Here is a 23,551-nt window from a genome sequence, read left to right as displayed (position 1 = left end):
CTCAGAAACTTGCCCAGCCTCTTATTATGTACACATACACACACATGCAGACTATTTTCTGTTTTACTCCAGGAAGCAACAGACTCTAAAGACTAGCTGATCATAGGAAGTGGAAGACAGGAGAAATACTATTTTGTCTGCCTCACCTTGAAACTCCTACATAAAAATCTGGCTGTTATCTGTAATCAAGACACTGTGTCTGGAGATGGCAAGTCTTTCTTCTCACATGGGCGTTTTGGATGTGGTTTATTCTTAATAATCTTGTTGGGGTAATGTGGATGATTAAATAATGAATCAGCACAATGCTACTTACTGAGATTTCAGAGCGAAATGGCTTGTCTGAGCCAAATTTGGAGAGCCTGAAAGCCAAATTCCTAGTATATTTTTGGCAGGAAGAAGGGCTAATACATCTATAATTTATAAAAGAGGCTGTGAAGAATTTGTCCATGCCCTCCCACTGGTGAGAAAGCTAAGAGCATGCTGTCTAGTAGTTGATGTCATTATACCACATAATTCTCTTTGTAACTGAAACTAGTAGAGGAGTTTGGCTTTATTAAGACTGATCTACCATTAGTGGAATATAAATATGACTGAGTGTAATCGCTTAAATTTGTGACAGCCAAAGGTTTGCCAGCAGTAGATTTCCATCAGTGTTCAGCAGGGGATTTGGAACACTGGCCAAGTTCAGAATCTTTAACATGTCAAAGATTGTGTCTCATGACTTCCTGTGCACACATACATACAGATTGATGAATCACTGTTGAGAAAACCTTCATTTTTTCCCCTTCCACAAGAAACTGGTGAAACATGAATTCTGCCTCTTTCACTGGGTGTGCAAACTATTGCGCAGAGTTCCAATAAATATACCTCATCACCCTTGCCATAACACCTCATAGCCCCTTGTTAACTCTTCCCTTTTTACGGTAAAAAGACTCATCTTGCTTAAATATCCCTGAGGCTACAAGCAAGAAAATGTTAAACTATATAAGAAAACACTTAAACATAAAAACAGATGCACATATGCGCCTTGGGGATGTATGTGTTTTGATACAGGGGGCTAAACACTGTTCCAGTTCTCTTATTGCGAATAGAGTGACTCTAATGAGCTGGTGAAGTTGCTCAGAATTTGTACCAGTGTAAGTGAGATCAGAATTCAGCCTAGAATTATCATCAAGCCTCTCACAATCACATTTTCACTTATTCCTTGTGGTCCATTCACACAGTATGACTTGTTGACAGTTCCCTGGAGATTGACCTTATATCTCCAACCTCCTGTGAGGTTTTTCCTCCCAAACTTTATATTGGTTCTATTCCCTTTTATTTAAAAACTAAATATATAGCAAATAAGCCGTAACAGTAAAACCTGCGTGGTGTTTCTGGATTTTTTATTTTTGACTAGTACAATAGCAAATGTTCCCCCAGCTTTAGTTTCTGCATTCACTTCATTGCTTATACAAAATTGCCCCAGCAAATATGGATGACTGTTTCATGGATGAACTCTCCTTTATCCTCTGCTGCTCCATTCTGGACTTCTAAACTCCCCACTGGATGAAAAAATGCAGAAAATCTCAAATAGTCAAAGGTTCGGTATGGATAAGCATTTACAACAAATTATTATCTGGACTGTATCCAAACTCTAAAACTTATGAAGGACCCATATCTCACAAAGTTCTCTCCCTACATCTGCTGTGAGGAGAAGACTACTTCTGGCAATGATGGTATCACCATCGTTGAGAAGCCATTGTACCGTCATCCCTGCTAATGACAGAATGCCTACACTGGAGTGGGCTAAATAGCAGAATATCTTCAGGTAAGCCCTTTTTCAGCCCCAGCTGACAACCCAATTCCACACCTGAATGATCTTACTTATATGTACATATAAGATTTGCAGTGTCCAACTGAATCTATATAATGCTCTAGCACTTCTATTTGGAATTTTCATATGCTCTAAACGTGCAATAGAAACTAAGTTGTTCCTTGGTGCACACTAGATCACAAAAGAATTAAAAGTGGGTGGGGGATGAGGGGGGAGATCAAGTGCTAGCACAAACTCACTGGGCCCTAAAGCCCTTCTGCAAAGGCGGATGAAGGATTGGCAATAGGAGGACTTCTGGAAGGCAAAGATTGGAAAGGCAGCACAGGGGAATGAAGGGCTCTTTGACTCAATAATATGAAAAGGTTAACATAGCTTGTCTCCATTTGCTCATCTGAAACAATACGAGAAAGCCAAATCAAGTAATTTAAATTTAAGCATGTAAAACAACTGGCATCTTTCCCGAGAACTTGTAAAATAAGTTTTTACCAAAGTTACATTTTTCAGATTACATAGAAATAAATCAAGAAACATCCGCAAAAGACAAAAGCAATAGGGTTTACTGTTTGTCCAAATGGTCTCAATTTTAAAGGGGGGAAAAAAAGGGAAGAAAGTTACTGAGTAATTGTAATTCAAGTAACCATCTCTCGCCACTGTCCTGCCTTATAATTTCTACAGTATGAGGGTAGGAACAACAGAAATCCACCCTGTCATTAATCTAAGCTCTTTTCATATCTTCTGAAAGAAAGGCATTACCGCCTATGATTACTGTTTTACTGATATAAAATCTAAAGTCATGGATTGGCATTTGTGGATTGACATCTGCAATTTCCCCTAGTCTGTATTCATGTTCTTTGTCAAGCCAAGCCTGTGGCCTTTCATTTTGTTTTTACCAATGCTGGATACAGTGAGGCTTTGCATTCCATACACAAGATTCCAATCCATTACTCTAATTTCATACAGTGTAATATTTCATTGAGGCCAATGGAGATAGTTTGAATTTAAACTTTATTACGGAGGTCAGAAACTAGCTTTATAATCTTGCATGGTTCCTAACCTCCACTAATGCTTGAACGAACCTTGGAAAAAAAAAAAAAAACCATTCCCTCAAATCACCACACTACCTCCCAAAATGAATGGCATCTCATTATGTACTGGCCTGACGAAATAACAGTAGTGAACAATAATATTTAAATAAACCCAAGAATTACCACTCTCCTTTGTTTCAGAGTAGTAGCTGTGTTAGTCTGTATCCGCGTTAGTCTGTATCCGCAAAAAAACAAAACAAAACAAAACAGGAGAATATTTCCAACACACCTTTGAACAACATACTAACCCACAGAATCCTTCCTATCAACATTGCAAAATGAAGGATTCTGCGTGGACTCCTCCTGAAGGTCGAAATAGGCTGGACTTCTACATAGATTGCTTCCGTCGACGTGCACAGGCTGAAATTGTGGAAAAGCAGAATCACTTGCCCCATAATCTCAGCCGTGCTGAACACAACACCATCAACAGCCTCAGAAACAACTCTGACATCATAATCAAAAAGGCTGACAAAGGAGCTGCTGTCGTCATCATGAATAAGTTTGAATATGAACAAGAGGCTGCTAGGCAGCTCTCTAACTCCACATTCTACAGGCCATTATCCTCTGATCCCACTGAAGATTACCAAAAGAAACTGCACCATCTGCTCAAGAAACTCCCTGAAAAAGCATAGGAACAGATCTGTGCAGACACATGCCTAGAACCCCGACCACGGGTATTCTATTTGCTACCCAAGATCCATAAACCTGGAAATCCTGGATGCCCCATCATCTCAGTCATTGGCACCCTAACAGCAGGATTGTCTGGCTATGTGGACTCCCTCCTCAGGCCCTACACTACCAGCACTCCCAGCTATCTTTGAGACACCACTGACTTCCTGAGGAAACTACAATCCATCAGTGATCTTCCAGAAAACACCTCCCTGGCCCCTATGGATGTAGAAGCCCTCTACACCAATATTCCACACAAAGATTAACTACAAGCTATCAGGAACAGTATCCCCGATAATGTCATGGCAAACCTGGTGGTTGACCTTTGTGACTTTGTCCTCAACCACAACTATTTCACATTTGGGGACAACATATACCTTCAAGTCAGTGGCACTGCTATGGGTACACACATGGCACCACAGTATGCCAGCTTTTTTATAGCTGACTTAGAACAATGCTTCCTTCGCTCTCGTCCCCTAATGCCCCTACTCTACTTGCGCTACATTGATGACATCTTCATCATCTGGACGCATGGAAAAGAAGCCCTTGAGGAATTCCACCATGATTTCAACAATTTCCATCCCACCATCAACTTCAGCCTAGACCAATCCACACAAGCGGTCCATTTCCAGGGCACTACGGTGCTAATAAGCGATGGTCACATAACCACCACCCTATACCGGAAACCTACTGACCGCTATACTTACCTACATGCCTCCAGCTTCCATCCAGGACACACCACACAATCCAATGTCTACAGCCAAGCTCTACGATACAAATTGCATTTGCTCCAATCCCTCTGACAGAGGCAAACACCTACAAGATCTCTATCAAGCATTCTTACAACTACAATACCCACCTGCAGAAGTGAAGAAACAGATTGACAGAGCCAGAAGGGTACCCAGAAGTCACCTACTACAGAACAGGCCCAACAAAGAAAATAACAGAACACCACTAGCCATCACCTTCAGCCCCCAACTAAAACCTCTCCAGCGCATCAAAGATCTACAACCTATCCTGAAAAATGATCCCTCACTCTCACAGATCTTGGGAGACAGACTAGTCCTTGCTTACAGACAGCCCCCAACCTGAAGCAAATACTCTCTAGCAACCACACACCAAAAACACTAACCCAGGAACCTATCCTTGCAACAAAGCCCGATGCCAACTCTGTCCACATATTTATTCATGTGACACCATCATAGGACCTAATCATATTAGCCACGCCATCGAGGGCTCGTTCACCTGCACATCTACCAATGTGATATATGCCATCATGTGCCAGCAATGTCCTCTGCCATGTACATTGGCCAAACCAGACAGTCTCTACGCAAAAGAATAAATGGACACAAATCTGACATCAGGAATCATAACATTCAAAAACCAGGAGGAAAATACCTCAACCTCTCTGGCCACTCAGTAAAAGACTTAAGTGTGGCAATTTTGCAACAGAAAAGCTTCAAAAACAGACTCCAATGAGAAACTGCTGAGCTTGAATTAATATGCAAACTAGATACCATTAACTTGGGTTTGAATAGAGACTGGGAGTGGCTGGGTCATTACACAGATTGAATCTATTTCCACATGCTAAGTACCCTCACACCTTCTTGTCAACTGTCTAAATGGGCCATCTTGATTATCACTACAAACGTTTTTTTTTTCCTCCTGCTGATAATAGCTCATCTTAATTAATTAGCCTCTTACAGTTTGTATGGCAAATTCCACCTTCTCTGTATGTGTATCTATCTTCTTCCTATATGTTCCATTCAATGCATCTGATGAAGTGGGCTGTAGCCCACGAAAGCTTATGCTCTAATAAATTTTTTAGTCTCTAAGGTGCCACAAGTACTCCTGGTTCCCCCCCCCCCCCCACGCTCCTTTGTGCCTTTCACTACTTAGTATACATGTTCTGGCTTCATACTTCCAACTCAGTTCTGCATTATTTTTTCCTTCAGAAAACATTCAGACCCAAAACTTTCTAGTGGAAGACTAGAGGTTTAAAACTAGATCAGTTAATTGTTGAAATCTAGATAATAAGAATCTTTTTTGTGAGTGTATAAAGCTTTTTGACATTGTAGATAAGATGCCTATACCCTTTCCATGGGCTTTGTGGATTAAGAAACAGTTAAACATACAAACCATAAATGAATTACAAGAGGGAGACAAGCTATAAAAGCACCTCCAATTCTCCAAAGGAGCATTCTGAGTATTTCCACACTTATCAGGTTAACTGTACGGATATGATTCCATAAGTAAACTCCATGCCAGATGTATGTGGAAAGGAAATTGTGTACTGCGTTTAGCCACATGATATAATCTTCTTAAAGTAATCTCAGAGGTACAAGTCGAAAAGACTTAAAGAAATGTTAAATATAGTCACCACTGTATTATGCCTTATCCCATCTTGTTCCTTTCCTTTAAAAAAAAAAAAAAAACAAAACACACTTATATGTAAAATGTCATTGTCTAATGACACTGACATTTATCAAATAACACTAACCTCACTGTTTAGTGTTTTGCTAACTCTAACTTTGTTGATGGGTATATTCCACTTTTAGATTCTTTGGAATGCAAAATTGTGACTTAATAAAACATTCCTAATGTAAATATTCTTGCAACTGCACCTGGTCTGAATGTACTGTGTAGTACGCCATATACCCCAGGAACTATCCTGAAAGGAAAGTAAGTGATGAAGGTGCAACAGGCTATGCATCAAAAAGTTATTTCTCTAAAGATCAGCTCATTAAGAAGCAGGCATCTGAATGAAATAAGATTCCTGGGGCGATTGTGGCACCAGACAAACCAGAAAGAGAAGCATGAAACCCTCTTATACACCATGACCAAGCAAAAGGCATTTTTACCTAGGCAGGATTCATAGTTAATATTCTGATCTTGTGCCTAGTCTATTGAGGGCTTACTGTTCTTTTGTGTATGATCTGGTTCTTGTTCAGCACATTTACATGCAACACTAACTATTCAAATGGGCTCAGTCACTTCTGCTACAAAATGGAGCTCAGACAAAGAAACGACGTGTATCTTTAACATTCTTTAAACAAATAAGAAAAAGGTCAATCATAACTTTTCTGGTTTGGCATAAGCCTGGATGTTAACTTCCCCATTCAATAGAATGGGTATTGTATAGATAAGCTATAGCTGGTCAAAAAATTCCAGAATGAATTTGTTTTTTGCTGACCAACTTTTTTCCCCTCGGTTTTTAAATCAAGTCTGATAGTTGGAAATAGCTTTATGGCATAGCATTGGTTTAATTTTGCAATTCATAGCAATCTTCACAGCTTAATTAAATAATTGTTAGGCCAATTTCTAACCATGATTCAAAAAAGAAAAAAAGCTCAACAATTAGTAATTATCAGCATCCTCAACCAGACTTAACAGAGCAGGATAGAATGAAATAAGAAGCTGCTAGAAAAACACCAAGCAATACATCTTTTGCAAAGCAGAAAATTAAAAAAAACAAAACAAAAAAAACCCTCAATGCAACAAAGTGCTAACAGACACTATTGTCTGACAGGATTAATTTAAAAATGTAGTTGCAACAAATAGCAGGTATACAGCTGAATAGCATGCCTGTTACATTGTGTGCCAAAGTAGCAGCTCAAAGGTCTCCGCAAAGGATCATAAGGTGAGAAAAGTCAATTAATTATGTAACTATAACTTCTAGTGCAATTGTTTTTAGCAGATAGTTCACAAGTTGGAAGTCTGTGAAATGTGGTTAATGTGGAAGTAATTGGGAGTTGTTGGTGAACTCAAATGCCCCCTCTGTGAACATGTCCCTAATTAGAAATAGGCATCAGACTTAAGTTCAGATGAATTAAAGTACCCATTACAGCTGGAGTGTGGAGTGAAGCCACAGATTTAGCCACGGGTACAGTTGCCAAGTTTTTGATTTCTTGGCTCCGTTACCCAATCATCCTGCTGAGATATTTGTACATTTGTATGCACAAAAAATATGTATTTGCATGTCCATCACAGCAAAGCCATATAACCCACACTGTATATTGCTGCCAGCTGTGCTTAATGGACTTCATCCAAAGTGAGCAAAGACTGTTATTTTTAATTTAACAATCTGAAGGAAACTCTTATCTCAACCAGATATTCTGCTTTGCTCAGGTTCCTTATTCATATTTCCCTCTTTATAGACACAGAGTGGAGAGAGAGAGGTGGTCTCTAGTGGGGACAGAATGATAGAACATTGTTGTCATGCAGGGTTGGGTGTGTGATGGGGATGTGGGCTGGTTACCTTTTGGTACAGCAAGTTGTTTGTTCATAGTTTATCATCACAGATCAGAAAATATGAGACCCAAATAAAACTGCCAAGATACTATAGTCCTCACAGCAGAAGGAAATGGGTTATGTATCTCAAACCTGCCAAAAAGACTATGGAAGCCAAACTCTCATTTTGTGAGCAAAGATGTAGGGACAAATATCACCTTGTTGGCTGTTAAAACCACCCTTGAGTAACCGTATTTAGGCGTAAAGGTGGTGAAAGGTTAAGGTTTGTTTTGTTTTGCAGAAGGTCTGGGTGTGTATAACAGTTTTGTCCGGGCACAATTGGCGTGTCTGAATTGGCTGATCCTGTGTTCTGAGAGAGTCTCCTATTCAGAACTTGTAGAAGGGAAAACACTTACCATAGTCTGTGTATTGTGCTAGATTATCCTGGTTTTATAAGTGGTAGTCACAGTTACCATCCATTTAGATATGTTTTGAGGCTTTATAAAGTTTTAACAACTGCAAAGTATGAAACATACAAAAGTATGCTGCCAGTCTGAAGTGGCTATCTAGAGACAGATTTAAAATTTACCATCACCAGGGATGTAGAAAACTCTTAATGTTCAGTGTAAGATAGAATTCTCTTTGTGGTATGAATAACAGAGCAAGTAGTAGTTTCTTGAGATAGTTGATTTTAAAAGGTTGTTCTTTTTATACATGTAACGTCTTACTAAATTACACATTTTGACAGTAACGTTCAAATCATACAAAAATTATCTCAACCAATCTAATCTTGGTTTAGGGCATGAGTGTAACTGAATCATACTAAACTCATACACTTGTCTCGTTTGTTTGTTTTTTTTTTTTTTATAAGAAGATTTTCTGCCTTTCAATACAATTAAGTGAGATTTGAGGGGAAGGGGGTTAATTTATTCAACATGCTGGTCATTACCAAACACCAGTCACATCTCAAAGTGCTTGTACGTATTTGTTGCATGATTTTTAGAGTTAAACATTTCTTGTTTTCTATTTGGATTTTATTGAGCTTAATAAATATTATTTAAACCACTAACAATAATATATAGGATAAATTTAAATTGCATATATTTTTGTGACAAAGGATAGTTATTACCAATGCAATAAATGTTACGTATACAGATAGACCTGCCATAACACTACATACTTGGAAAAAAGCAATGATTTGAATGGACATATAATCACTGTGACTCAGTAGTGGGTGAGTGGTTTCAGATTTCAGCACAATTCCAATTGCTCCCAATATTTCCAATAAATGCTAAATTCAGTAGTCAGATGCTGCTGTTTGAGGCAAGAGATCCAGCATTTCACTGAGGAACGAGTTCCCCATAAAGATATTTTCAGGGCATTAAAATCAACTGTAAAGTGGATTTAAAATGTTATGTTCTTCCTTTTTGAAAAAGATGCATAAAATGGGATAAGTAATCTACTAAATTCCTAAAATTAAGAGCTCCAGGTATTGCAGGAATAACTACAATATAGGCCTCCTGGAAGAGTGAAGATGGTCATCACAAACTAACTTATCATAGGACATAATCTATTACTTGTGTACTAACTTTTATCTCTCTGGTGCTAGGTATGTACATTTTGACACTTAGCTAGCTTGCCAAGGCCCCAGTTAAGCCAAGAACTTAAGCCTGTGCACAACTTTGTTCGGGAGCAGGCCCATTGAAGCAGATACTGTTCATGTACTTAAAGCCAAGAATGTACATGAATCAGGGCCCAAGTAAATATTTGGATTTAGGACTACATAGCTGAAATCTTCAAAGAGTTAAACTTCTGTCTTCCCCACATCATCAGCGCTAAGATGTATTACTTGATCCTATTTCTTTGTAAATGCTGTGTTGTCTGTGCATTATTCAGCAATAAATATTACCATATTGTATGTCATTGTTATTGCTGTTTAGGGCCAGATCCTCAGAAACCCTTGAGCTTGGCACATATGAGATGGGGTAGCATAGGTGACTTTCTACCACTATGCAACCCAGGCTAATCCTGGGAGCAGTCAGAGATTGGTGCTTGTGATGTGTGTAGGAAGGTCACTTCTGGTTCATGTCTGATGTTCCTAAAATCTGGCTTCAGGACTTGATTGGTTACCTGCGGAGAGCAGGAAGGAATTCCCCTCTGCCCCCCAATGTATTCTCTTTGGAGTGTTTTGTTTTTTGTCTCCCTCCTCTGAAGCATCTGAGATAGCTGTGGCTGGAGATGGGACACTGGTCAGGGTGGGCTGGTGCTCTAAGGCAGCAAAAACCATCCTCTCTTTCAAGTGTTTTCACATGATAGGGTCTAACTGATTGCCAGATGTGAGGTGGAGAAGGAATTTTCCCCCAGGTGAGACTGGCAGTGATTATGGGCGAGAGCAGGGGGAGTTGCCTTCCTCTGAAGTATGGAATGCAGGTCACTTGCCAGGAGTATCTGTGTATATTTCACTTAATCGGTTCCCTGCCACTGATGGGCCCCTCCTATTCTCTACCTGTGGCATATAATAGATTAGTCTCCTGTAGGCTGGAATACTTTGGTCTAATTTCAGTTGTGGGGTTTAGTGTATGGTGTTGCGTGGTGTTGGTGGCCCATGATAGACAGGAGGTCAGACTACCATGATCTGGTGGTCTCATCTTGCCTTAAACTTTGTGACTATGACTAGTTCAGTCTCCAGTGCTCTAACCTCTGCCTGCTATAATGCCCCCTGCAGGATATTCCATTGACACCAGACAGATATAGTGTAGCATTCTGATGCATCCATTATGCTGGATAGTAGGAGTGAGTAGTGCATAAGCAGCTATGCCAAATTAATGCCACCTGGTGATTCTCCTATGTAAGAGAAATCTCCAACTGGCCCTTTAAGCCAGCTCTCCATCTCCTTTGTGCTGACAGAGTGACTCAAAAGAACAGAATACCAGCCAAGATCTGGTCTCTGGTGTATATGTATATCGCCCCTTTACTGCGGCCCTCAATTCCAAGCTCAAATCACTCTGTCTCCCACGTCTGCTTTCATTTGGACTTTTATATGCCCCTGATGGAATGATAGATCCATAGCAGAAGTGAAGCCAAATTACACACAACTGTCCTCTTCTGATAAATTGGGCAGTTAGTTACCCTAAAACCCCATGAGCCAAATAATACTTGGGCTAAGAATAGCATCAAAGCTCTTTGCACAGCAGCTGAAACTGTGCCTGCAACTGCAAGAATGACTGAAGTCTAGCCTGCTCATATAAGCTTTTTGATACTTTATCCCTTGTTTATCCCAGGAAGAGCAATAAAATTCTCTTTGCAGTTTGGAAGAGAGAATTAAACCATGTTGGAGAGAGACTTCCCTGATGGAAAAAAAAAAAAGTACCTGTGAGCCCATCTTAAGGCAGTGATGCTGTTAGAGCGCTGAATGATTTTTCTGTAGTTTCTCAATACCCATCTGTAATAAATTTTTATGAGGGCTTGGAAGGGAGAGAAGCCTGGGCCAAGGAACAGGTTTAGTGGTTTGGAAAGCTGTGTAATATGGCACTGGCAACTCTTTGTTTTACACTCACTGAAAGGTTCTGCTGTATCATTCAAGTAATATTATAAATCATTGCCAGGCCATCAGTATTCCCCTTCCTGGTCTTCTGAAGCACTTTTTAGGTACCAGATTGTCTCCCACCCACCCCAAGCTAGAGAACCAGGATGCTGTATAAGCTCCTTTAATGGGGCATGTAGTACTGAACTATCCTCTGCTGCAGGATTCCAGCTCAAAGGAAGTGGTACAAGGGAGGAGATGGTCTCATGGATCATGGTTTAAGGGTACTGTGAGACTTGTATTGAAGACCATCTACCGCAAGCAAGGCCCGGTCTTAAATCACTCTGAAGAATCTCCAGTAGTGTCAGTAAAAAATTTTGGATCCTTAATTAAAGAGCAACTTCTAACTAGCTATTTATTGTTGGTTTAAAATAGGCTAATTTATTAACAAAACAACAAAACAGTTATGTCAATAAACTGCACAAACATACAACAGTGTCTTCCATCCAATATTTTAATTCATTAATACTTTTAAAATGCTTTGAATTTCAAAATAAACCCATGAGATAAATATTTCTATTGTAGAGATAAGGAAACAGAGACACCAAGTGGTTAGGTGACTTGCCCAAGTCAAACTCTCGGGCCAGACTAAGTTTTTCCTGAGTTTACACTGTGGCAAAGCAGAATGAGGTGGTGGGACCATTAGGAAACTCCATTATAGCTCCTTAATTCTTTACCCTATCTCAGTACACCGGAGAGAAACCAAAGGTTGCTCTAATCTACACTAGCTGCAATACTCCCCCTCCCCAGGGACCAGCTACTGACTGCAGCACATTCTAACCATGTCTCCTCCAAAGAATAGAATCCAGACTTCTTAATTCCCTTTTCTGGGCTTTAAACACAAGATCAAGCTGCCATCCATCCACTGTATATGTTATATTACTTAGAAGAAAATTAACACTAATTTCCTTTCCTACTCTTCTTATTCTATAAAGAAATTTTCAAGACAGTAAAGTTAAACTCACCCAATATTTTGGGAGAAGCTATTAATCAGCTGTAGAAGTCGAGATCTGTAAACTGCCCACATGGCTGGAGTCCTAGACATTGGTAACCACATTTCAAATGATATTACAGATATCACATATCATTTGTCTCTTAATGTTGCTACCATTTTTTCCATACTGTCTTTTCCACTCAAGGACAATGTTCCCTTGAATTTTTGACAGGCCGTGTGCGCAAAAAATTTCTTCTATGCAAATTGTTGTGCTTCTATGCAAATTTTTGTGCATGCGGTGTTTCGCCGTGTATGCAAGGTTTAGGATCTGTGTGCATGCACACACGTGCACAGCTTAAAGGGAACAGCGCTCAAGGACTGTATGACTAAGTCCTGGTCTACACTACAAAATTAGGTTGAGGCAAGGGAATGTATTTCAACCTATTCGTGCATGTGTCTATAACTTGAGGCAAAGCACCCCCTTTACTCTCAGACCGCTGGAAAACAAAGGAGAAAATAAAATGACAATTGATGGATCAAGGAGACGTTTGACTTGGATAAGGTTTAAGTGGTGTGATAATCTCAATTCTAAACTTTCTGCTGTACAACAGCTTCTCTAATGCATTCAGTCACGAGGCACATGCACTCAAAGCAAGCCCCACAAATTGTCTCTCCTCCAAACCCCCACACTAAGAGCTTGTCTACAGGGTGGAGTAATGTGCACTACAGGAGTGTGATTTCTGAAGTACACTAGTACACTGTTACTAGTTGCATAGTAACAGATCTATATAGACCCTGCTGGTGCACACGAAAGGTGCCATTGTGCATTTTAAGGTAGTACTATGTCATTTACATCACAATTTGAGATCCTGCTGGTATGAAGAACAAGAGAATGCTCCTGAAATCTGTTGTAAACAGGATTTGAATCAACTTTTTCTTCTAAAAAATTGTCAAATTGTTTGACTTGAATGATGGGGGGTTTTTTGTTCCAGTGATACAAAAAAAAAAAAAAAAAAAAAAAAAAAAGCCAGCCAGCTTTGGTTCTAAATCAACTCTTTTTGGTACAGCCACCAAACCAAAAAAAAAAAAAAAACAAAAACATTGAGGAGCTTCTGTTGGCATGAAGTCATGGACTGGTCTTACGCTTGTGCCGAAGGCCAACCCAGGAGATATTATCCATAAATCCTGGTAAGAAAATAAATGTATTAAATGCCTCCTCTCAGCAACATCATGGAGATCTTCTTGTGGCTGAACTAGATTTTTAATTTCCCATAAATCTGACAGTGTTTGGATTTAATCCTTTTTCAGCCCATTACAGAGAGAAACCTAAACTCAGATGTTCACTATCAAATCTGGAGGCAAATTTCTCCCAAAGTTCAAAGGGGGGGCAGGGTGGATGTGAGTGTAGTACCAAATGAGGGTAAACCCATCCTCATCATGGTATCCACTCATTACACTCCACACCTGAACATAGCCATTATATGAACAACATACCCCCATATCTCAATGTCTGTACTTTGACCTGTTAAACTTTTACCCCCAAACAGGGAGATTGCAGATTATGTATTCCTTACGCCACCTGTTCCTAAACCGAATTTCGCACCCCTTGATAATCTGTACCTTATTCCCTGATAACCAGAAACTTCTATGCTTAAACTCTGTACTGTTTTCTTTTTACTTCAACATCTTAATAAAATTAAGAATTCAGTTCAAGCCCATTTCTAGTTATGTGACGTCAGTAGCCTGGGATGATCATCAACGTTACAACACTATCACCCACTTATCCCTAGTCAGGGCTGGCTCCAGGCACCAGTGTTCCAAGCAGGTGCTTGGGGCAGCAATCTGCAAGGGGCGGCAGTCCGTGTGCCCCTAGGGCATTTCCGCGGCAGCGGCAAATCGGCGCCAGCTTCTATCTTCAGCCACTCACAGTGGCGGCAATTCGGCACGCTGCTTGGGGCGGCAAAAATGGTAGAGCTGGTCCTGTCCCTAGTGAAATACTTTTGACAAGTAACAGCCACATAACAAAACCACAGTGGATGGAATGGAGGGAAGGGCAGAGCAGAAGCCTGGAAAGGTTATTGTGTCTAAAAGTATGTGCTCTTAATTCAAATTAGCTAACCAATGCTAGCTAATGCTGATTAAAATTTCAGTAAAGACGTGGCAATTCAGCTTTTAACTCAGGTTAGCAGGTCAAATTCAAACCCAGCCTCCCTTATAGACGTTAACTTGAGCTGCTAACCTGAGTAAGAGCATCTTTTTTGTTTGTCTTTGTATTGCAGTGTAGACATACCGTAAGAAAAAAAAAAAAGAGTGAAGTAAATTGAAATGCATTTATTTGGTAGCTAAGGGCACACTAAGCAAGATTGCAGGCTATGGATTCAGAGAGAGATATGACGTAATTAGTATAACTAAAATGTGGCTCTATCTACACACTGTCGGAATTTCAAAAGGCCAGGATATGGAACTGATAACAATCAGACAATAGACACAACAGGGCAGGAGGCAGAGGTTTAGCATGTAGATGAGGAAAGACATTGTGTCTGTGAGGAGAAAAGCAGATGGAGCTTGGACACCAGAGTAGATGGCCAAGAGAAATGGAAAGGAAACAAAAAAAAATAGAAAGGGTAAAAATAATTCTCCTAGGAAACATTTACAGATATTCTGGACAGGATAAGATGGAAAACCAAGAAATGGTTTTGGAGATAATGGCAATCTGGATTAAAAAAAAGTCTACCACATTGGTCACGCAAGATTTCAAATCCCCTGCTTTGACCAACATAAGAACTATGCAAACTAATGACTGGTTTCAGAGTAGCAGCCGCATTAGTCTGTATTCGCAAAAAGAAAAAGGAGTACTAGTGGCACCTTAGAGACTAACCAATTTATTTGAGCATAAGCTTTTGTGAGCTACAGCTCACTTCATTGGATGCATTCAGTGGAAAATACAGTGAGGAGACATACACACAGAACATGAAAAAAGAAACTACAGCATTTGCTCAAGAAACTCCCTGAAAAAGCACAAGAACAAATCCGCACAGACACACCCCTGGAACCCCGACCTGGGGCATTCTAGCTGCTACCCAAGATCCATAAACCTGGAAATCCTGGATGCCCCCATCATCTCAGGCATTGGCACCCTGACAGCAGGATTGTCTGGCTATGTAGACTCCCTTCTCAGGCCCTATGCTACCAGCACTCCCAGCTATCTTCAAGACACCACTGACTTCCTGAGGAAACTACAATCCATCAGCGATCTTCCAGAATACACCATCCTGGCCACTATGGATGTAGAAGCCCTCTACACCAACATTCCACACAAAGATGGACTACAAGCCGTCAGGAACAGTATCCCCGATAATGTCACGGGAAACCTGGTGGCTGAACTTTGTGACTTTGTCCTCGCCCATAACTATTTCACATTTGGGGACAATGTATACCTTCAAAATCAGCAGCACTGCTATGGGTACCCGCATGGCCCCACAGTATGCCAACAGTTTTATGGTTGACTTAGAACAACGCTTCCTCAGCTCTCGTCCCCTAATGCCCCTACTCGCGCTACATTGATGACATCTGCATCATCTGGACCCATGGAAAAGAAGCCCTTGAGGAATTCCACCATGATTTCAACAATTTCCATCCCAACATCAACCTCAGCCTGGACCAGTCCACACAAGAGATCCACTTCCTGGACACTACGGTGCTAATAAGCGATGGTCACAAAACCACCACCCTATACCGGAAACCTACTGACTGCTATTCCTACCTACATGCCTCCAACTTTCACCCAGACCACACCACACGATCCATTGTCTACAGCCAAGCTCTACGATACAAATGCATTTGCTCCAACCCCTCAGACAGAGAAACACCTACCAGATCTCTATCAAGCACTCTTACAACTACAATACCCACCTGCTGAAGCGAAGAAACAAGTTGACAGAGCCAGAAGAGTACCCAGAAGTTACCTACTACAGGACAGGCCCAACAAAGAAAATAACAGAACGCCACTAACCTTCACCTTCAGCCCCCAACTAAAACCTCTCCAACGCATCAACGATCTACAACCTATCCTGAAGGATGACCCATCACTCTCAGATCTTGGGAGACAGGCCAGTCCTTGCCTACAGACAGCCCCCCAACCTGAAGCAAATACTCACCAGCAACCACACAACAGAACCACTAACCCAGGAACCTATCCTTGCAACAAAGCCCACTGCCAACTGTGTCCACATATCTATTCAGGGGACACCATCACAGGGCCTAATCACATCAGCCACACTATCAGAGGCTTGTTCACCTGCACATCCACCAATGTGATATATGCCATCATGTGCCAGCAATGCCCCTCTGCCATCTACATTGGTCAAACTGGACAGTCTCTACGTAAAAGACTAAATGGACACAAATCAGATGTCAAGAATTATAACAATCATAAACCAGTCGGAGAACACTTCAATCTCTCTGGTCACTCGATTTCAGACCTAAAGGTTGCAATATTACAACAAAAAGACTTCAAAAACAGACTCCAACAAGAGACTATTGAATTGGAATTAATTTGCAAACTGGATACAATTAACTTAGGCTTGAATAGAGATGGAGTGGATGTGTCATTACACAAAGTAAAACTATTTCCCCATGTTTATTCCCACACCCCCACCCTCCACTGCTCCTTGGACGTTCCTGTTAACTGCTGGAAATGGCCCACCTTGATCATCACTACAAAAGTTTTTCTCCCCACCCACTCTCCTGCTGGTAATAGCTCATCTTAAGTGATCACTCTCCTTACAGTGTGTATGATAACACTCATTTTTTTCCATGGTGTGTACATAAATCTCCTCACTGTATTTTCCACAGTATGCATCCGATGAGGTGAGCTGTAGCTCACGAAAGCTTATGCTCAAATAAATTGGTTAGTCTAAGATGCCAATAGCATTCCTTTTCTTTATGCAAAAAAAGGAAGTGTTGCATTACCAAGAAAGTTGAGGCAGCTGTAGAAGATTGTTCCTTCATTCTTCTGACGGGAGAGGGGAAGGGAAATAGATTTTCGGAAGTGTATGTTCAGAATTGTTGATATGTCAAGAATTTTAAAAAATCTAAGGTTCTTTTACAATAACAATAAGGTTCCTCATGTTTTTTTTTCAGCCATTTAAAATATAATCTGAACAGCGGTTTACTTTAGAAGCTTAAAAATTCATGGATATGGGCATTTAAATACACTTGTGAATGTTGGGGGAGATTTTCAAAAGGGCTGAAAGAAAAGGAGTACTTGTGGCACCTTAGAGACTAACCAATTTATTTGAGCATGAGCTTTCGTGAGCTACAGCTCACTTCATCGGATGCATACTGTGGAAGCTGCAGAAGACATTATATACACAGAGACCATGAAACAATACCTCCTCCCATCCCACTCTCCTGCTGGTAATAGCTTATCTAAAGTGATCATCAAGTTGGGCCATTTCCAGCACAAATCCAGGTTCTCACCGTCCGCCCCCCTCCACACAAACTCACTCTCCTGCTGGTAATAGCCCATCCAAAGTGACCACTCTCTTCACAATGTGTATGATAATCAAGGTGGGCCATTTCCTGCACAAATCCAGGTTCTCTCACCCCCTCACCCCCCTCCAAAAACCACACACACAAACTCACTCTCCTGCTGGTAATAGCCTATCCAAAGTGACCACTCTCCCCACAATGTGCATGACAATCAAGGTGGGCCATTTCCAGCATAAATCCAAGTTTAACCAGAACGTCTGGGGGGGTGGGGGGGGTAAGAAAAAACAAGGGGAAATAGGCTACCTTGCATAATGACTTAGCCACTCCCAGTCTATTTAAGCCTAAATTAATAGTATCCAATTTGCAAATGAATTCCAGTTCAGCAGTTTCTCGCTGGAGTCTGGATTTGAAGTTTTTTTTGTTGTAAGATAGCGACCTTCATGTCTGTGACTGCATGATCAGAGAGATTGAAGTGTTCTCCGACTGGTTTATGATTGTTATAATTCTGGACATCTGATTTGTGTCCATTTAGTCTTTTACGTAGAGACTGTCCAGTTTGACCAATGTAGATGGCAGAGGGGCATTGCTGGCACATGATGGCATATATCACATTGGTGGATGTGCAGGTGAACAAGCCTCTGATAGTGTGGCTGATGCGATTAGGCCCTGTGATGGTGTCCCCTGAATAGATATGTGGGCACAGTTGGCAACGGGCTTTGTTGCAAGGATAGGTTCCTGGGTTAGTGGTTCTGTTGTGTGGTATGTGGTTGTTGGTGAGTATTTGCTTCAGGTTGGGGGGCTGTCTGTAGGCAAGGACTGGCCTGTCTCCCAAGATTTGAGAGAGTGTTGGGTCATCCTTCAGGATAGGTTGTAGATCCTTAATAATGCGTTGGAGGGGTTTTAGTTGGGGGCTGAAGGTGATGGCTAGTGGCGTTCTGTTATTTTCTTTGTTAGGCCTGTCCTGTAGTAGCTGGAAATGTCCCACCTTGATTTTCATGCACGTTGTAAGGAGAGTGGTCACTTTGGATAGGCTATTACCAGCAGGAGAGTGAGTTTGTGTATGTGGTTTTTGGAGGGGGGTGAGAGAACCTGGATTTGTGCAGGAAATGGCCCACCTTGATTATCATACACATTGTGAAGAGAGTGGTCACTTTGGATGGGCTATTACCAGCAGGAGAGTGAGTTTGTGTGGAGGGGGGCAGAGGGTGAGAAAACCTGGATTTGTGCTGGAAATGGCCCAACCTGATGATCACTTTAGATAAGCTATTACCAGCAGGAGAGTGGGGTGGGAGGAGGTATTGTTTCATGGTCTCTCTGTGTATATAATGTCTTCTGCAGCTTCCACAGTATGCATCCGATGAAGTGAGCTGTAGTTCACGAAAGCTCATGCTCAAATAAATTGGTTAGTCTCTAAGGTGCCACAAGTACTCCTTTTCTTTTTGCGAATACAGACTAACACGGCTGTTACTCTGAAATCTGTCAAAAGGGCTGAAGGGATTCAGGAGCATACATTCCAATGTTTTTCAGTAAGACATTCTTAACTTCCTTAGCCCCTTTGATAATTTTCCCCCATTGTAATTTACTTTTTCATTGACTTCTGATTGCTGTAAATATTTAACCTTTTCAGAGCTATGAATGGCAGCACATGGGTGACAGTTACATAATATATATATTTCAAGCTTACTTCAACATCATACGTTAGGCTAACTAAGGGCAGGGTTCCTTTATCCGTTAATCATAAAAAGAAAAAAATATTTAAAAAGGAAACATTAGAGCTAGTTAAAAAATGTTAAATATAAAATAAATTGGAGCATGAAACCCCAAAAATCAAAGCATCTAGATCAGCTTATTATATGTGCCTGTCAGACAAATGGTAAAAGAAAAAAGAAAACATAATAAAACAATGGAAAATTCAGCACAAAGGATAAGGAAACATTAGAAATGATTTACTTACATCTTTACAACCAGAGAATATGGAAATTGCCTGAGTCATAATAATCACATGTATAGAGACCACAGGTGAGGAATTTTCAAATGTGTAGGTAAGAATGGAAATGGTTATGAAAGATCAGAGGCCTCAAATTCACAGTGCATCAGACAGCATGTAGCTCAGGATAAAACATGGCACATGAGCTGACAATTTCACAAGTTTCCTTTATTTTAAGAGAACCCCAAGAAATGAAAATGTTTAATGTAATACCACGATTGAAAGTAATGAGGAAAAACTGGAGGAATTTCATTAAATTAAGGACAACCCATGAATATGGCTTAGATTAAAAGAAGCTCTTGCTAACCAATCTGTTGAAAGGTTAATATTGTACTATTTACCCATATGTCAGAAACTACTGCACAACATTTCATTATGGAGGGTGTGTTCAAAGACCATCATGCTTCCAGGACACTCATCCACCCCCCAATGATCTGAAGCAGCAAATACCATCAAATATTAGATCCAACAGTTTCTAGTTTAATAGAAGGCAATACCGTTAAATAGGCGGCAATACCCTTAAATAGGCATAGTAAAAACATCGTGGTCCAAATTCCCATGGTCCAAACTGTGTAAATGCCTGACAGGTCCCCTTTTATCCACATGCAATAGAAATTCAGTAACTACCAGACTGTTAAAACTGAACGTGCTTAAATCAGTCCTATGGCTCAGGTTGGCGCATGTTAATGCCACACCAATAAATTAAGTACACTGAGCTCTTTGAGTCCAGCCCTGGCTGTATGGCTTGTCTTCAAAAGTCCTGTTCTATATTTTAATTAGTTATAGTGCCTGGACCAATCCTACACCCACACACTAACATTTACTCTGCATCTGGCATTGTACCTTCAGTTTTACCTGCTCTTTGCAGTCTCTGTCCCTGTCTCCATCTCTGACATATGCAAAAGTGCTCAGTAGCTCCCACTGATGTCAATAGGAGGTGGTAGGTATGGCATATTGAAGGCTATGTTACAACTGTAAGCTGTCACTTTAAATTTTCAGGCTTTCCTAGTCCTACTTACAGGATGGGAGGTTCTGTTGGGAGGCATGTGATCTGGATCTAGCAGCAGTCAGTCTGTAGCCAGCCAGCCTAAAATAAGGTGAGGAGTTATACTGCTCTATTTTAGGGAGAAGCCTATTTTGTCTCTCTGGTTTTAGGTTCATATGTATTATCATTCTGAATTCTAAGAAATAAAGTAGTGCTACATTTCAATCTTCCAGAAAAATAAAAACATAAAATACTCTAAATTTTCTTTGTGTATGTCGGGAACATAACACTAGGTGCTCACCTTTTTTTTTTTTTTTTTTTAAAACAACCTATTTAGGAACTCAAATAAGGATTTGTGGGCCTAACATCAGAAACTCATTACTGAAAATGTTGGCTTTCCTTCTTATTCATTTAAGAGCTTCATAGTTGGGATTGACCACACCTAAAATTGTGGGCCAGCTGAAAAGTTAGTCATTGGCCTACTTCTAGTCCTGCCATGTTCTGATCAAGGAGTATGGCTGGAGAAGATTTTGTCACAGTAAAATTATGCAAAATTCACAGAACTTTCAGAGGTGAAAATAAATATTTTCACACTATGGTCACAGCAACCTTGTAAATCCTGCTTGTTAGGTCACTTTGATCTAGTCCTCTCTGAAAGAGAACTAGACCGAACAAACTAACAAACTGTTCCACATTAACAGTGTTAGTTCACTTTAATGTAGTCCTGTTTCAAAGAGGACTAGATCAAAGCAAACTACTTATTAGTGTGCAGCAGCTGATCAAAACAAATGGACAAACTGTTAGTTTGTGGCAGCAGGATCCATATAAGTTACAAAATTCATGGGTTCCATGACACTGGTATGACATAATTGAATCCCTATCTATGAACAACCATACACGCAACCCCAAAGGCAGGAAAAGCCTGAACGATAAAGGTTGTGACATTGACATCTGTGGCGGGCCTGGCACTGCACCACCCCTTTGTTGCAGGGGCGGGAAGGGGTGTCGGAACCTAGCCACTCCCAAGTTCGTGCGCCCGTCTCTCTGGGGTGGCCGGTTGCGGTCTAATGGCCTCCTTCCACCCAATCACCCCTTGGTCGGGGTAGTGGGCCTAGCGGCCAGAGTCCAAGTAACTCGCCCCAGACGTCTGGACGGTATGGCCCAATGGCCAGGGTCCATATAAATTGCTCCCCACATTGGAGCAGTGCCGCCTAATGGCCAGAGTCCATACAATCCCCCTCGCAAGCTGGGTAGTGCAGCCTAGTGGCTAGAGTTCAGATAACTCACCCCAAGGGTCAGGGCAGTGTGGCCCAATGGCCAGGGTCCATATAACTCACTCCCCGCATGGGAGCAGTGCAGCCTAATGGCCAAGGCCATACAATCCCCCTCACAGGTGAGGTAGTGCAGCCTAGTGGCCAGAGTCCATAGGATTCCCATGTGGGGGGCGCTGGTAGGGAAACCCAGGCCCACCCTCTCCACCAGATCCTGACCCAGGGCCCTGGTAGTGGCAAGTTCCCCTTGCCATCACCTCAGCAGGGATCCGTCCGCAACATGACAAGCATCTGTGTGGCTCTAATGCCATTTGCCTCTAAAGTTCCCCTGGGTCACTTCCTACCATAAACACCAGGTTCTCCACTTGGGGGGGTCCTCTGGTCTGTTCCCCTCCCGTGATATACTCCATCTGGGCATCAGGGTGCGTCCCGGCTTGGCTGGCCTCCAGATCCTGGTGCGCAGGCTGTTCCTCCTCAGGAGCTGGTAGCATACCTCCTTCCCCTCCAGCAGTCAGCCCAGACTGAGCAGCTCTGCAGGCTTTTATATCTGTTCTCCAGATGGAGCATGCCCAGCAGAGCTTCCAGGGCGTGGTTTCCTCTGCTAGGAAGGATTAACCCCTGCGGTGCCGTCACAACACCTCTATACAGAGAACACACATTGTTACCACTTTCCTTTCAAAATCAACTTAGCACAGATCAACAGAAGAGGTTATGGAAATGAAAGAGGCCCCGAAGCATTCTCTTAGCTAATTTTATATTCATAGTAAGTAAATATAATACAACGGGAAAATATCCCTTATAATTTTACCTTCAGTGGTTCCGCTACACTTTGAGAACAAGTAACCAATGACAACGAAAAGGCAGTGATGTCTAGAGTTTGTAATGGGTCTGGAAGTCAGGACTCATGGGTTCTATTACCTATTTTTACCACTGACTAGCTGACTGAGATGCTTGACTTTAATGAGAGCTTTGCTTGCTTTTCAGGCTGAAGGATTGGGCCCATTCCTTCTTTATAAGCTTATCCAAACTACTTGTCTACCTCTCAGGGTAATTCATGTTTGTAAAATGTTTTGAGATTTTAGGATGAAAAGTGTTATAAGAGCAACAGTTACTATTACGATAGAGCACATTACTGAAAGGACTCACCCTGCCCCACAATGTATTTACAAAGCCATGTGATTTGTCAAAATCCATTTCTTCATTACAAAGAGAGACAGACAGACAGAAAGAAAGAAACCTGGACAGAATGACTGTTGAAGAAAAGTGATACTGCTCTGCCAAGCACAGCAACTGAGATCTTAATTAAAATTATGTATTTTCCACCCCCTAATCTCCATGTCTAGAAAATATTTAAAGGCCTCTGGAACCTTCTACATTCAATCCAGCAGTTTTTCTAGCTCTTAATTAGTGGGCACACTACACATATGGCTTTGTCTCACTATTGTTTGCAGTGTTGTATCTGTGCTGGTCCCAGGATATTAGACAGATTAGGTAGGTG

The 23,551-nt window shown here is 41.2% G+C and overlaps 1 long non-coding RNA gene across 1 annotated transcript in view; it reads right to left on the bottom strand.

The window, feature by feature from the left end:
• LOC122465599 overlaps nucleotides 1-22,550 on the bottom strand; it is a 29,731-nt gene extending 7,181 nt beyond the window's left edge. The window contains exon 1 of the long non-coding RNA XR_006290544.1: nucleotides 22,398-22,550. This is a non-coding gene — a long non-coding RNA (uncharacterized LOC122465599). The remainder of the gene's footprint in view (nucleotides 1-22,397) is intronic.
• Nucleotides 22,551-23,551: the final 1,001 nt, after the last annotated feature.

This window comes from Chelonia mydas, chromosome 4 (genome assembly GCF_015237465.2).
Source record: "Chelonia mydas isolate rCheMyd1 chromosome 4, rCheMyd1.pri.v2, whole genome shotgun sequence".
NCBI classification, from domain to species: domain Eukaryota; kingdom Metazoa; phylum Chordata; order Testudines; family Cheloniidae; genus Chelonia; species Chelonia mydas.
This window is presented reverse-complemented; position numbering and strand designations above follow the sequence as displayed.